The sequence below is a fragment of the Triticum urartu genome, chromosome 2A (assembly GCF_056163025.1).
Source record: "Triticum urartu cultivar PI428250 chromosome 2A, HENAU_Tu73, whole genome shotgun sequence".
NCBI classification, from domain to species: Eukaryota; Viridiplantae; Streptophyta; class Magnoliopsida; order Poales; family Poaceae; genus Triticum; species Triticum urartu.
In genome coordinates this window covers 588,121,885-588,137,508 of record NC_141874.1, presented here as the reverse complement: position 1 = coordinate 588,137,508, position 15,624 = coordinate 588,121,885, and the positions used below count along the sequence as shown (strand labels likewise).

At 43.0% G+C, this 15,624-nt stretch overlaps 1 long non-coding RNA gene across 12 annotated transcripts; it reads right to left on the bottom strand.

The window, feature by feature from the left end:
- Nucleotides 1-9,315: 9,315 nt before the first annotated feature.
- Nucleotides 9,316-14,365, bottom strand: LOC125538954 (uncharacterized). Of its 12 annotated transcripts, none has more exons than XR_015616996.1 (4): nucleotides 12,708-14,365; nucleotides 11,936-12,101; nucleotides 9,681-11,467; nucleotides 9,316-9,600 (listed from the first exon to the last, which is right to left on the bottom strand). It is a non-coding gene; the product is annotated as an uncharacterized LOC125538954 (long non-coding RNA). The 12 variants fall into 12 exon arrangements; XR_015617002.1 differs by having other exon boundaries at nucleotides 9,316-11,467; nucleotides 12,708-13,949; nucleotides 14,032-14,362; XR_007296558.2 differs by having other exon boundaries at nucleotides 9,316-11,467; nucleotides 12,708-13,352; nucleotides 13,579-14,361.
- Nucleotides 14,366-15,624: the final 1,259 nt, after the last annotated feature.

Sequence of the window (15,624 nt, the reverse complement as noted above, 5' to 3'; positions counted from 1 at the left end):
TACGTTCGCTCCTTCAAAATGTTTATGACATGCAAAATAGTAAATACACAGTTGCAAGATTCAATGTATGATTATCTGTACTATTGCAATGGTATTTATAGGAAGTACTTCCTCCGTTCCGAATTACTTGTCTTAGATTTGTCTAGATACGGAGGTATCTAGCACTAAAATGAGTCTAGATACATCCGCATCTAGACAAATCCAAGACAAGTAATTCAAAACGGAGGGAGTACTAGCATATAAAGCCAAGTATCAACCATGTTCCAACTGGTTCCTGCATATTAACCAGCACAACATACAGATTAAGTGGGATGGCAATTAAGTGCACACGATTCAAAGTCTATCCAAATTCAGTTTGTCTAATTCACATCTAGATGTTTTTTAAGGATGTCACATCTAACCTCTCACAAATATATAATGAAGCAATAAGAAACAAAAAAACTAGGACAAAAAAAATAGATCAGAAACAAAGTGAAAATCAGCTTAGATGTGACATAACTATGTCACATCTAGAGATGTGACATAACTATGTCACATCTAGATGTGTCCTAAACAGACCCATCCAAATTTGCATTTTAAGGGCACATTTGTATTTTCTCCCAGAGCATGCAATTTGTCATTTCGGCATGAACTTTTGCACGCATATAAAAGAATGAACATGTATAGTGTTAAAAAATCATAGTATTTTGAATTTTAAATGATCTTTTAAGGATATTCAATTAGGTATGCTAGCTAGGTGGAATTAAAAAAGGATATGCTATAGTAGCCTATAGGCTTATGGTTCGGCCAATGGTATTTTTGTTTTTTGTTTCTCCAATGAAAATGTCCGCATAATAGTTTTGACTAAAGTCAAATTTTATAAAGTTTAGCAAAGTTTATCAAAAAATATTAACATTTATAATTACAAATAGTGAGCCTAATGGTATTGATTTGGAGAACTACTCCCTCCGTTCTGAATTACTTGTCTTGGATTTGTCTAGATACGGAGGTATCTAGCACTAAAATGAGTCTAGATATATCCGTATCTAGACAAATCCAAGACAAGTAATTCGAAACGGAGGGAGTATATGCTAGTAGTTTTTTTGAATTTGGTCAAAGTTTTTAAATTTCAGCTTTAGAGCTAATGCGAAACAAATAAAAATGGAGGGAGTAGTAACTATGTCGTATATTGAAATAATTCACAATTAATGTGTTTACTAACTAGTTTCATCGGTGTGCGCGTGTAGTGGCAAGAGGATCCAAATGCTCGGAAGAGTGGTGAAGAACAAGATTTGGAGACCGCAACAATGGCAACGAACCTCAAGTTGGTGCAAATTATTCCTGGAAACAACAAGATGAGGTCCAAGATAAGAAGGAAGCTACCGCAGGCTACAATCACCAAATGAAGAATGAAGGCAAAGAAAGTGGACGTGAATTGTGTTTTTTTTTTGCTTTTTTCATCGATATGTGTACCTCCTTATGAAGAAAGATATGGAGACATTTTTCTTTTAAACATTGCCGGGGGGGGGTTCCCCACTTTAATTTTCATTGAGAATGACCTTCTTCAACACCCTGCTGTTAATCAAATGACCTTCTTCGACACCATGGCTATCTGCTTGGAAATGTATTGAGTAGTTGACCATTCAAGATTTTTTGGGTTAATACGATAACCCCCCCCCCCCCCCCCCCCCCCCCCTGAAAAAAAAACACAACACACGTTTGCACAGCCGTCAAAGCCTTGAAACGTTGATGACACACATAATTATGAATCTTGCATTAACGGATTGGCCCATATTAATTTTTTTAAACAGAGGCAAAAGATTTGCCTCGTATCATTAATGAAGGAGGAATACAAGGTTCAAAGGTTACATGACCACAAAGGTCAGAATAAAAGGGATCACTCTCCCGGTAAAAAATATTGCCAAGGAACATGGCCCCCGGCAAGAACCCAATTCTTGTCCCGGTAAACGCCGGCACGGCCTGAGGCTATCACCGGTGGGAATCGACATCACCGTCGACAGTATCCCGTTGGCCCCAGCCTTGGGCGCCTCACCAAGATCCACTCGACAACGTTCTCCTCCGTGAGGCCATCGGGGATCTCTTCGGCACCGACAGCCTCCTCCCCGTCCTGCAAGACCTGGAGATCAGGAACAGTGCCCTCGGCTACATTGCGTCCAACACGCTGACGAACCTCACCATCGTCTATGACTCCCCGGTGAGTAATCCCACATACGAGATGTTTGGCCACATCGCCGCTCCTGGCCTGGCGTCGTTGCGGTTCGAGTTCCCGCTCGCCCGTCTCGCCAACTTGAACTTCACCATGGAGGAGCTACCTTGTCTTGCCAAAGCATCCATCCGCCTACTCGACGAGACTCCTCAGCCGTGGAGCTGGGAGGACGACAACGATGACGAACCAGACACTACACGTCCTATGATCACCAATATATGCAGCATCCTCGGCTTTCTGTGCAATGCTACCAGCTTGCACCTACATGGTTTCCAGGAAGTGGCACGTACGCACGGCGTGCTACTGCAGGCAGTGTTGGATGAACCATGTGTGTTCCCCGACCTAAAAAGCCTGGTCCTGGACGACTGTAACCTTGGCAACGGACTGCATACTCTCTGGCGTTTGCTACCCTGCCCTTGAGCGGCTGGCTCTCAAAAGTTGCAAGTTACGTTTGCTCCTTCGAAATGCCTATGACATGCAAAATAATAATATACAGTTGCGAGATTCAATGTATGATTGTCTGTACTATATAGTCAAGTGTCAGCAGTGCTATATTTCACGTCTTTTTTGAAAGAAAATTTGTTGAACCATGATCCAACTGGTCCCTGCGTATTAGCGAGCACAACAGACAGATTAAGTGGGATGGCAATTAAGTGCACACAATTCAAAGTTTATAAAAAACATTTTAAGTGCAAACAAATCACAATCTTTTGAGTTTTAAATGATCTTTCAAGGATATTTTATTAGGTATGCTAACTAGGTGGGATTAAAAATAGGACAGTCTATAATAGCCTATATAGGCTTATGGTTCGGCCAATGATGTTATTTTTGAATGAAATGTCCAAACATGATACCACATTTGTTTTTATTTACTCCGCATGTTAGTTTTGACTGAATTCAAAATTTATAAAGTTTAACCAAGTTTATCGAAAAATATGAACATTTACAATAACAAATCTATATGATGTGAAATAAATAAAAATATTTTCGATAAAAGGCATTCTTTATTGACTCATATTGTCGCATCAAGCGGATACAATCACAACGAGTACATACCCGGCCACTGCACGACTAAGATGCACACAGACAAAAAGAAAAAGAAAAACATAGGTGTCAAGGTGATGCGAACGACCCACTACAGCAAAACATCAACTAATACCACTGCCATTGACAACACCCGGACGACGAAAAGGTTCTCCCAATAGCGACGCCTTTAACAAAGAAACAATGCATGAGCACAGTCGTCGCCCGATATAGCCACATAGGTTAGATCATGGATTTTCATCCAGAAGAGAAGAACCGAGTAAGCTCCAAACAATGCCTTCAACAAAGGTGCATAAATCGTCACTGCCAGGTACGACCAGTGAAGGCCGGACCTAGGGTTTTTACCCTAGAACTAGAGACTTGGTATTCAAAAAGCACCACCATAGACGAAGTCCTATGTGTTGCCACCAATAGCTTGCCATGAAGAAGTCTTGCTGCAATGTCTTGATCATCACAGGAATGACGGATCAAAGTGAAGAACACACATCGCATTTGCTGAGAGCCTGAGACGACATATTTGACAGCGCAGACAACGACCGTATGAGCAAGCACCTGCGCCGATGCGTGGCACACCCCGCCCACCACCAGGGCACAACGGGTATCCAATGAAGACGAACCGTCGTGAGGGTGGGAGGCACATGGTAGCTTGGCACGTGAAGCTCGTCCGCCAAGTCACATGCACCACCACTGATTGTCCCCCACCACTAGATTGAGCCAGCCGAGATCCGCCTATCCGGTACACGACCAAAACACGACGCAGATCGCCGCACAAACGGCCACCAATGGTGGCACACATCCCGAAAGGCGCCGAGCGGATCAGAGTTGCATTCATCCATCCACTGATCAGCACCTCCGGAGCACCACCACCGGCCGCCTGTAAGCCACCACAGGCCAGATCTTGACGAATCCAGCTCGCCTGCAACGCACCTCAGTAGATCTGGGTCGACCTCATGCCATCCACCGTGCCACAGCACCACGTGTGCCATGCATAGACTGCCCGGTGGTGCTGCCTTCTTCGGCTGGTCATAGTGGAGAGTAACTTAGACTAGTGTCATACATATGACACTAGTCTATGTTACTACTTTCATAGTGCAAAGTGTCATAAAAATAGTATCATATATGGTTGCATTTATTAGCTTATAGACTCAACATTTCTTGGGAAGCGCTATGTGATGGTAACATAATATGTTACTCCAAACATCTCTCTTCTCATTAACTAAGTGCCACATAAGCAAACTTCTCTCGGGATGTGTTATGTTACTAGCTAAGTTACTCCCACTATGACTGGCCTTCAGCGGCCGCAGCAGCGCACATGGCAGGAGATCTAGGTATGCAGATCGCAAATTGGCTGCAGAAGGAGACCAGTCAACCCAGGAAAGGAAGGAAGGAGAGCTGGACGAGTGCGCCCCGCCGTCGCCATCAGCACCGACGACCTCCTCCGGCAGCGGCGGGGAAGGATGGTGACGGAGGTAGTCTAGGGCCGGCATTGGGGGAGGTGAGTCAGGAGTCCCTAAACATAAAAACATAGGAAGTAGTTACTTTGTTTTACATTGAATTAATTCACAGTTAATATGTTTGCTAAAAACATATGACGGATTGCGTGCTTGAATATCAAAGGTAAACACACACACTCACGGCTTGGTGTGTGGCCCCCTTCCCTTTATGATGAACTCACGATAACAATGTCTTTTCTTTAAAAACATCAACTACAACATAGATGCTCACACACATTTACATATCATACACATGAACTTGCACCTTTTCTCACACCGTTTTGACAGTGAACTAACGAGAAGAGTATCTCATTTTTGAGAGTGAACTGACGAGAAGAGTATCTTCTTTCTGACCGTGAACTAACAAGAACAATATCTTTTTTGAACACAATACAGACGTAAGCGCTCATACAAACGCGCATATACTCACCCTTATGAACGCATATACACGCACAGCCTACCCCTATGAGCACCTCCGAAAGACTAACCCGGCATATCATCTTGAGATTTGCGAAGTCACCGTAGGCGCCTCGTCGTCAACGGGAACGTCACCTCCCACTGAAAGCACATCACCGGAAATTCTGAAATAAATCCAGGAAAAATGCGAGCACCAGGACTTAAATCCAGGGATACCACAGTTCCTCTAACCATCCAACCACATGTTGGTTCGCAACGAGAACAATATTAGTGTTTGATTTGGCGCTATCGGTTATGTTGTAATGGTTGCATTACTAAAACCATGAATACCACATAGTACTACCTTTGTGGAATGTCCATTGTCTCTCTCTCTTTTCTTTTTTATGGTTTGGTCTCGCCTGGTTTTATTTTTTGACCGGTGGCAAGGTTGTGGTGGCTCCTGCATGGTCACGGCAGTGGCTTCGTGGGAGGTGTGCGGGCTAGCAAAGGTGTGGTGTATGGGGGTGTGGTGTTGGGCGGTGCTTCGTGTGAAAGCTTGCCAGGCTCTCCGTCTTACGGCATCGACGTCCATGGATGTCGTTTTTCCTCCTTGGATCCAGTTCTTTCGGTGAAAACCTAAGGCCCGGTCGGGCCAAGCGACGGCGTCAGCATCACGACTTCCCTCTTTGGGGCATTATCATGAAGACCCATCAATCACATTTGTGCTCTTCATGTGCTAGACGCTCATGGCATTACGGTCGGCAGGTCCCCGACTGGCAGTGTGATGGTGCGGCGTCAAGTGTTAAATTTGTGTCGAATATTGTGTACGAGTTGTGTTACGTTTGGACTTGGTGTTGTAGTGTGGGTAGGATGCATGTAGCGTCGGAGTCGGACACGTTGTACCCTTGGCCTCTTATATATGAGGAGGCAACCCACGTAGTCATTGCCCCAGGGAGTCGGCGAGTTCGCCGAACCTTGTTAACAAATCTCAGTGTCGTCATTGTGCTGTGATTGTTTGTTCCTCGATGGATCAACCGCATACCTTGAATTAATTCTAGCATCAAGGTTGGTAGCGGTGATGACGGCCAACGGTGTAGGATCGGTTTCATCCTATCATGCTCGATAGGTTTCTTCTTGGTCTCTCCATGTCGTCACAGAGTCAAAGCTGCCTTGGAGGTGCCTAGTGATGATGATGACAGGTGGCTGGTCGTCTTCATGGAAGTGTTTGTTGGCGCCAGCTCTGCACAATTCTTCTCTATTTTGATGGCTTTGTTAGTCGGGCTTGTCTTTTCTTATTGGTTAGTCGGAGTTGTTTGGGCGCCTGCATTGGTTGCCGACTGTTTGGCATGGGCCGGCATCGGCTCTGGCATTTGGTGACGAGGGCTCCGTTGGTAGAAGTCGATGGTAAAGTTGGACTAGCATATTTATGGAGGAGTGATGATATGATCACACTTGGTGACAACCTCGACTTTGTGTTTCTTCACTGTGGTGGTTTTGAATTTTTGTGTGGCTGGCCAGGTCGGCCGGTGTTGCCCTGCATGGGTTGTTGTGTTGGTTTTAGTCTGATTTCCTGTTATTTAACCGGCAATCTTTTATAATGACTAGAGATCCTTAGGTGCCAATTTTTTTAAAAAAAAACTGAAGAAGTAATGTGTGGAAATCAAAGCATTGACGGCCTACATGCCTCTCATTTTAGTCCTGCAAAAAAGGCTCAGGATAAACACGCACTACTGTGTAAGGCTCCTTGCTCCCCGAAGGGTCAAGAAAAAGACGTGCATGGTGGGTGTGTCCACACGCTGGCCTCGAACGACTTCTTGTGGAAATGGCCGTCGCCAGAGGCCAGAGCTTGCACAATCACAACCAGAGCCTTGGACTCGTGGACTTCTTGTGGAAATGGCCGCCTGGACTGGTGCTACATTTGTACGCTACGCAGGCGTGGAGCTCCTGGACTGGTGCGCACACAGACAAACAAGTCGCGGTGGACACAGCAGCTCCTTCCAGGGACAGACCTCGAGCGCAGCTACGTACGCATCCCAGCATGGCTTTCACTTCCACAGCCTTGGCCATACGGATACGGGGGTACCTACCAGGCCGCACCCGGTGGTTATGGGAATTCTCCTCCATGATAGGCCGGAGACGATGATACTTGGAGCACCGGAATACAAATACGTACGGCGGAGCATGAATAAATTTGCACAAGTTGCTGATATATAGCAAAGCATAGTGATGCACCGTTTTATATTGTTATTGAGTTTCCCTTGTGGCGGCTTGTGTGCTAGCTTACCTCACGCGTCGTCTGAGTTTGGCCTAGGCCGAGTCTCTTCGGGTCGCATCAAAGTTATCAAGTCTCTGCATGAAGTAAGTTACAGTCATTATATAGCTGGACACTACCTTGTACCTTGAGTGAATACTGGAATGAGAAGAAAAGCCGCCGCGCAAATCTCTTCACTCATGTGTTTTGTATTCTCTCTTGCAAAAACAAGTACTCCCTCCGTCCGAAAATACTTGTCATCAAAATGAATAAAAGAAGATATATCTAGACGTACTCTAGTTCTAGATACATCTCTTTTTATCCATTTTGATGACAAATATTTTCGGATGGAAGGAGTACATACTAGCTCCCCGCAAAGAAAAAAAGAAGAAGAAAAAGAACAAGTACTAGTTTCAAGTGCCCGCGTGAGTCTGGTCTCGTTTGATTATTCTCTCACAAAATCAATTTTGTTTTTCCTTAGTTCTGATGCTGTGCATGGAGCTGGGATTTCTTTCATAGAGTTTGCATTACCCATAAAGATTGGAAAAGTCTTGAATTTGCCCGACTGATTTTAATTCGGTGTAAGCCGTCTCGTATACGTGCCACGCGTCCTTGTGCTGGCCCACACAGCCCACGCACCGCTTTTGCCGCTTAGCCTTATCCGATCTGCGCGTTCATGCCCTACCTTTGTTTCCGTGAAACTTGCTCGCACAAACTTTCCTTCCCGTTGCTCCGGATCTTTTACACGATGGATGGCAAACTGCTCATCACATCTTCTTTGTAATATGTTGATTGTGCTCTCAAGGACTGTGACGCTGATATCGCTGTCGATGGGCCATGGAGCCTGCACCGGCCGATGAAGCTCTTACTCCTTGTACCTTGAATGAATACTGGAATGAGAAGAAAAGCCGCCACGACAAGTTCGCGCGGCGCAAATCTCTTCACTCATGTGTTTTGTATTCTGTTTTGCAAGAACAAGTACTAGCTCCCCGTAAAGAAAAAAAAGAAGAAGAAAAAGAACAAGTACTGGTTTCAAGTGCCTGCGTGAATCTGATCTCGTTTGATTATTCTCTCACAAAATCAGTTTTGTTTTTTCTTAGTTCTGATGCTATGCATGGAGCTGGGATTTCTTTCATAGAGTTTGCATTACCCATAAGGATTTGACCTTGAACGGATCATTATTGGAGAAAACAAATACCCCCTCCCCCCTAATGTTGATTTGCTAGCAATTTGTAATTTGGGTATCTCAGCATTCCTGCTAATCTCATTTGTTGACATTTTCAAAAGAGTAAATTCTGGTTTTTACCCCCTATTTCGACATTTTTTATACTAGTTACACATGTTTTATACTCCCTCCGTTCCTAAATACTTGTCTTTCTAGGCATTTCAATAAGTGACTACATACGGAGCAAAATGAATGAATCTATACTCTAAAATATGTCTACATACATCCGTATGTAGTAGTCGTTTGAAATGTCTTGAAAGACAAATATTTAGGAACGGAGGGAGTACTAGTTACACATTCCTGGTCCTCATGCTGCGTCGGATTTGCGTATAAGTACGTAGGCCCCGAGGCATTGCTTCCAAGCACAGCGAAAATACAAGCGTCCTTCCTTTAACAATGGCTCTGCTCAAGAACTTCGCCGCTTTCCTGTGCGTGATCCTGGCCTCGCTCGCCTTCGTCGCGCAGGATGCGCTCGCTGCCAGAGGTATCATCATCAACTCTCTGCCTCTCAGTGTCATCCAGTGTCCCTTTCCTCGTGTCTAATATAGCTGTAACTTAATCGGACTATTCGTGAACCTACAGCCGGTGCTTTGAACAACGTGAAGGGATACACGGTACCTACACGGGCAACCCAGGCGGCGGTGGTTACGGGAACGGGAAGTATCCATGATAGGCCGGACATGATGATACTTGGAGCACGGAAATGCAAATACGTACAGCAGACCATGAATAAATTGTCACCCGTTACTGGTATATCGTACTCTCTCTGATTCATAATAAGTGTCGCAGTTTGCTACTAGGTTAGTTCAAACTTAATACAAAACTGCGACAATTATTTTACATCGGAAGGGAATACGTAAATCATAGTGAATGTTTCCCTTTCCAAATAAACAATTGTGGCGGCTTGTGTGCTTACAGCACGTCTTGTCTTAGTTTGGCCGATGTCGAGTCTGTTTGGGTCGCGTCCTAATAAGTCGTCAAGTCCCTGCAAGAACCAAGTCGTTATGTAGCAAGACGCTGAATGGGTCACGGCGTTTTGCGGCCGCGAGGCCCACTACCTTGTACCTAGAATGAATAATAGAAGCAGAAGAAAAGCCGTGAGAAGTTCACGCGGCGCAAATCTCTTCGTTCTTGTGTTCTGTGCTCTCTCTTGCAAGGAACTAGTAAGCGTGCACGTGCAAATGCACATCTCAATTAATATGACAAACATATGTCAGAATTAACATGCACATAAAGATATTTTGATTGCACTCAAAAGTACTATTACAAATCAAGAAAACACTACAGGCCTAGTTTGGCAACATAGTTTTCTCAAAACAGTAGTAACCGAGAACCTCAGTACAATTAATTCTTCAGTTTATAAAAACCACGGTTTTTTCAGTTTGTAAAAAAGTGGTGAAGATCTCTTTATTAAATACTACCAAAAAACCATGGTATTAGAGATACTATGGTTTATAAAACTATTTGTTGAAGCCAAACAGCTCAAAGTTTTGAAATCTGTGGTTTATGAGAAAACCATAGTATTCTCCAAATACTTCAAAAAAACTGAGCAGCCAAACACAACCTTAATGTATCATCGACTCGTCATGTGCATAGAGCCAAAACAATTATCCCAGTATTTCCTAATAAGGCTAATGAATTCACGTAAGTATCCGGAATGTTGTGTGCAGCTTCATTGTTGATGTAGTTGAGTAGGTGCACCAAAAATTGCTTCCTTATCTGGTCACCATCCTGAATGAAAATAGTAAGTCAATATTTTGGAGTTTTCGCATAGCAGAATGAAAAATCATGAAACAACGAATATTGACCCTGCAAATTGGTTGATTTAGTTCTTTCGCATTCCATGAGTGCAATAAAATAAAAGCAAAATAATCAGACAAGTTCATGTAGATAAATGCATTATCATTATCTTGAGCGTTAAAAAAACTAAATAAGTTGCTTTAGTGGGTTTCAAAGGTAGTCGCCTCTCTGTGCTTTTTGGAACACAAGCTGGTAATCGACGATGCCAGAGGAAAAAGAAACATCATTCCATTCGGGATTTGCTACTTGGAGTGCTTGCTTTAAGTAAAATGAGATGCACATCCTTCAGAGTTGGAACTCGGCAGGCATCAACTCTCTTGCACATCCTTCATAGTAACACAAGCAAGAAACTTAAGGATGAGAGAAGAAAAGAAAGTAAAACCAGAGCAGACATGTTGAATTAATTTGGAAAGGCTTATGCATCAGATTAATACTATAAACTCCATATACCAAGCATCATGCTGAAACCACAGTGAGTACTTACAAGTTTTTTTGATAACCGAGTACTTACAACAGCTTAGCATTAGAACATTGTACGCAATATCCCATTAATGTTAGAATTAGTATAAGGGAAGAGAAAATCACATCCAATCCCATAAAAGATTAAATTTGCTAAGTGCAATGTTCGAACTGACAGCAGCATATGATTATTCAAGAGGGACATCACTTTGCTAAACGAAAATTGTAAGTGATACAGAAAAAATAAGTATCAGAAATATGAATAGAACTATGCTACAATGAAATCAATGAAGCAAAAGCAAAGACTGCTTGTGAGCTAGTTCATTTATTAGCTGGTTCCTTACGTGCAGATGTATTCTCTTGAGAAACATGACACCTTAAAAAATACACAGGACACCTTATATTGAACTCAACAACAAAAGCTTGTGTTCTACTAAGTGCCTGTAGAGTTGTCCATTAACCTTAACATCATCAACATAACTTGGAAAATTAAAAATGTTACTGCCAGAGTTCATACTTCCATCTTGTGCCTCCTTTCTATTTCTCTACCATTGGGTACTCGAGCTTGAAGTTGATTCTACCTCCAACCTTTACTGGGACAAAAAATAAGACCATCTCATTGTCGAGAATTACAACAGTTCTCAAGTTCAACAACTAATTTCTCAGATTCATTACTCTAGTAATGGTTACTTTGCTCCTAAACTGGCAGTACTCCCAGTTTACATGTTTTGTTTGTATGTTCAGGATATTCGCAGTTTTCCTCATCCCACAACCGACTACATCTTCATCATCACTAATTGTGGCTCCACAACCATCATTAGTATTTTCAGCAAGGAAAACTCCATCACGGTTTACCTTCAAAGTTCCTCTTTCAGGTCATTGTCATTCCCTTTGTTTTTATTTTGGTTCTTATTTCATCTCCTTTTTTTGAGAAACTTAATAGTATTCCTCAGCTTGCTTGGAGACAATATAAGAAAGCTCTTCTACATTTCTAATTTCACCCCCCCCCCCCCCCTGATTTTGTCTCTTTCAGGCCACCATGGATGTAATATAGTCATTACCTTGATTTTTATTCTTCCTCCAGATTTAGTATTGCACGTAATACTTCCTCCATAGTTTTCTTTTGCATTTAGTTTCCTTGTAGCATCTTGTAGTCCCAAGCATTTCATCCGCATATAATTTCAGTAGTGTAACTGCCTTCTTGCACTTGAAAGAAATGTAAACACTCTGAAAGGCATTAAATTGAAATGTTATTAAATTCTGAACCGTTCAGTCACATCGCAGTAGGAAAAGTGATATGCAAATAAATAAACCCAAGTCAAACCAAAATGCATCCTCATTATAAGTGATGGCAACTCATATAGAGATAAGCAGTGAAGTTTCATAGCTAACAAAAACCAAAGCGTTATCTTCTCTATTCAAGCTCCTACGGGAAATATGTACAAAACTCTTTAAGTGTTTTAGATATTTATTTAGCAATTGACAAGTAGAGGTTCTCAATTTTCTCAAACACACATAGTGTCAGTTTAACTCTCTACTCATTCTCACACATCGTGTATTTCAAAGATTGATCTCAAGCAGCAAATCTTTATCCCACCCAGTTTTTGGATGTTTGTAAAAATCAGCCCATAAGAGATTAAACATACGCAAAAATGCAGGTTATATGAGAGGAGTACTGGAAGTCCAAATTCTACAGAGAACTGTAGTTCACACTTGTCAAGTTTGCAAACGCATAACATCAGATGCAACACAGGTACAAAACAAAATATTTAAAACGGGGATTGTATGCACAACAAATGAGATCAGTGAGCACATGTAGCTCGATATTGCTACCTGGTTCGTTTGTGCTGTGTGGACTCCAGTTAAGTTGGCTCTTCTCCATCTACTGATCTACGCTGCAAGCACTAAACACGAGAAGTCACTCACAACATCATAAAGCATGGATCATACTCCCAAGTAAGCCAAGTTTCCTGCAGTGGTATGGCCTTAAGGTAAGACCAAAATAGAACAAAGAAAAGACGGATCCTATTAAAAACATGTATTTGTGATGACATGAAGTAGATATAAAATTATCGAGACAAAGTAGCAATGAGACCCTTGAATATATTAACAAGGAATAAAATGAAAAAGATCACAAATGAGGCTATAAAATAAAAAAACATTAAGTATAATACTTGATTCTTGACAGCAAAAAATGAGAAGGGAAGCAATAACTTGCTCCACATACTACTTTTACCCCCGAAGTGGTGAAGAAATGGGCATTCCTCCAATCTAACTTTGAAACCAACTCATACATAAGCCTAAAAACAAAAATGTGGTGTGAACTATGGCATAAAAGGAAAGCAGGCAACCTCCTATATATTCCAATAGCAACCAAAGAGAAAGCCTAATCAGACACACAATTTACACTTTCACATCAAATATAGCAGTGAACCATCGGTATCATCCCCTCTCAGTGAAACGGAAGATGGGTATTTTCTGTACACATGGAAGGATATGTATCAGAAATAGCATACCAAGAGATTGTCCTCACACGAGTAAACATACCATGAGGCTTGGTAAATCAAAAGAATAGCAATTTATTTCAGGTATGAATTAATAAGATTTTGATGCCAAATTAGACTTAACGTGCAGTACATAATCTTATGGATTGAACGCATTGCAGAATGTTATTAAAAAATTGAAACAATATGAAAGAGCTGACCTTCACGAAATCCCAGCCCCTCCAATACTTTGATCACCTCCTGGTTTACATCCTAAATCTTTACAATACATTCAATTTCCACAGCCTGTCCCACCTCCAGGTGGAACTGCCTGTAATTCTTTCTTGTCAAGTACTTGCCATCTCTGCAGCTCTTGGTCCTGTTCATCTCCAGTAGCGAACTAAGATGCGAAATCATAGGAGGACTGCTCGGCGACGGCAGCGACCGACCGAGGGCGCATGGAGTACTTGCCATCGCGGCGGCCGTGACTTAGCCACGAACCTGTCGGAGGGCCGTGGGAACAGCGTCCTGACGCAGGAGATGGAGACGGTGGGTGCTACGCTGGGGCTCGGCACCAACGAGCAGCCTGGATCTGAGAGCGGGGGTGTGGTATTGAACATGCGAACAATTAAACAAAAAATGGTCACTGCAACCAGAATATGGGCGGAAGGCACCTGTAGGGTGGACTTCAGGCGGCGCCTGTCCGGGAGGCGCCTGGAGGTCGCGTCTGTACGGTGGAGCGTGGGCGCGGCGGTCGGCGGTCCGGGCGGCGCGTGGAGGACGCGTCCATGCGCCTGGAGGGTGGGCGCGGCGGTCGGCGGTCCGGGCGGCGCGTGGAGGACGCGGCCGTGCGCCTGGAGCGTGGGCGTGGTGGAGGCGGCCGTGCGCCTGGAGCGTGGGCGCGACGGTCCGGCGGCGCGTGGAGATGGAGGCAGAGGTGGAGGCTGTGGGGAATAGGTGGGGCGAGGCGTGTGGCGTGGTCGAGAGACGGCGGCGGTTTGGTTTTGTTCGTGCGTAGACAAGGAGAGGGTTAACGAAATGGCAGGGTGGGTAATTAATTAAAGTAATGGCATGGTGGGTAATTAAAGCATCAAATTTAGTTTGATGGGGGTGTAGATCATCAGTAGGATTTGATGGATAGAATGAATTAGTTCTTCGCCCTCTCTTTCTTTAATAGGGGTAATAAATAATATTGGTTTCAAGTGTCTGCGTTAGTCTTGACTTTGTGTGATTGTTGTCTCTCACAAGCAGATCCTTTTAGTTTTTTAGATTTTGATACTCTACATGGAAATAGAATTTATAGAGTTTGCATTACCGGTAAAGTTTTGTTTTTGAACGGGTCATTCAAGAAAAGAGATGTATATTGGCCTCAAGGAATGTGAAGCGAGATACATAGTATAAGCCATCACACTAATGTCGATTTGCTAGCAATTTGTAATTTCAATACCTCAGCATTCTCCCTTATCTCGTTTCTTGTCATTTTCAAATTGTGTCTCTCACCTAATGGCGTGAAATGTGTTCAATTTGCTGATGTAATTTCAGGCAAATGCTATATGTATACTTCGTTACTTCCTATTTAACAACAGTATAGAAGACCCCACAAATAAAAAAAAATAGCATTGCAGAGGACATAACACTCTGTTTGAATGTCTATATTGAATTGACTTGAATACCAATTCGGCAAGGAAATTGAAATGGGCATGAATGTGAATTCGTTTATTTGGTTTTTCATTGAATTGACTCATGGAATTTCAGCAAGCTTTCAATAGCACTAGTAGAAAAAAGCCTTTAGTCCCGGTTCATAAAGGGCCTTTAGTCCTGGTTCATGAACCGGGACTAAAGGGTCGGTACTAAAGCCTCCCCCTTTAGTCCCGGTTCTAACTGGAACCGGGACTAAAGGCCCTCCACGTGGCTGCTGCCTGGAGGTCCACCTTTAGTCCCGGTTGGTAACACCAACCGGTACTAAAAGAAATTTTATGGTTTTTTTTGAATTTTTTTAAATTTCAAATTTCTGAATTATTTTAACCTCTAATCTCTAATCACCCCTCATCACTGCTCAATTTAATCTTTAATCTCTAATCACCCCTCATCATTCCAAATCATCTAACATTCCGAACGGTCACCCATCCTCTCACTACTCCAGCCTGAGCATGCTTAACTTCCGGGTTCTATTCTCCCTCGTTTTCAAGTCTGCACTTGTTGTTTTCCTGACAATAGTAAGATGCCAATCCTATTAACCCTCAGGAATTTAGCTTGAGCATGAAGTC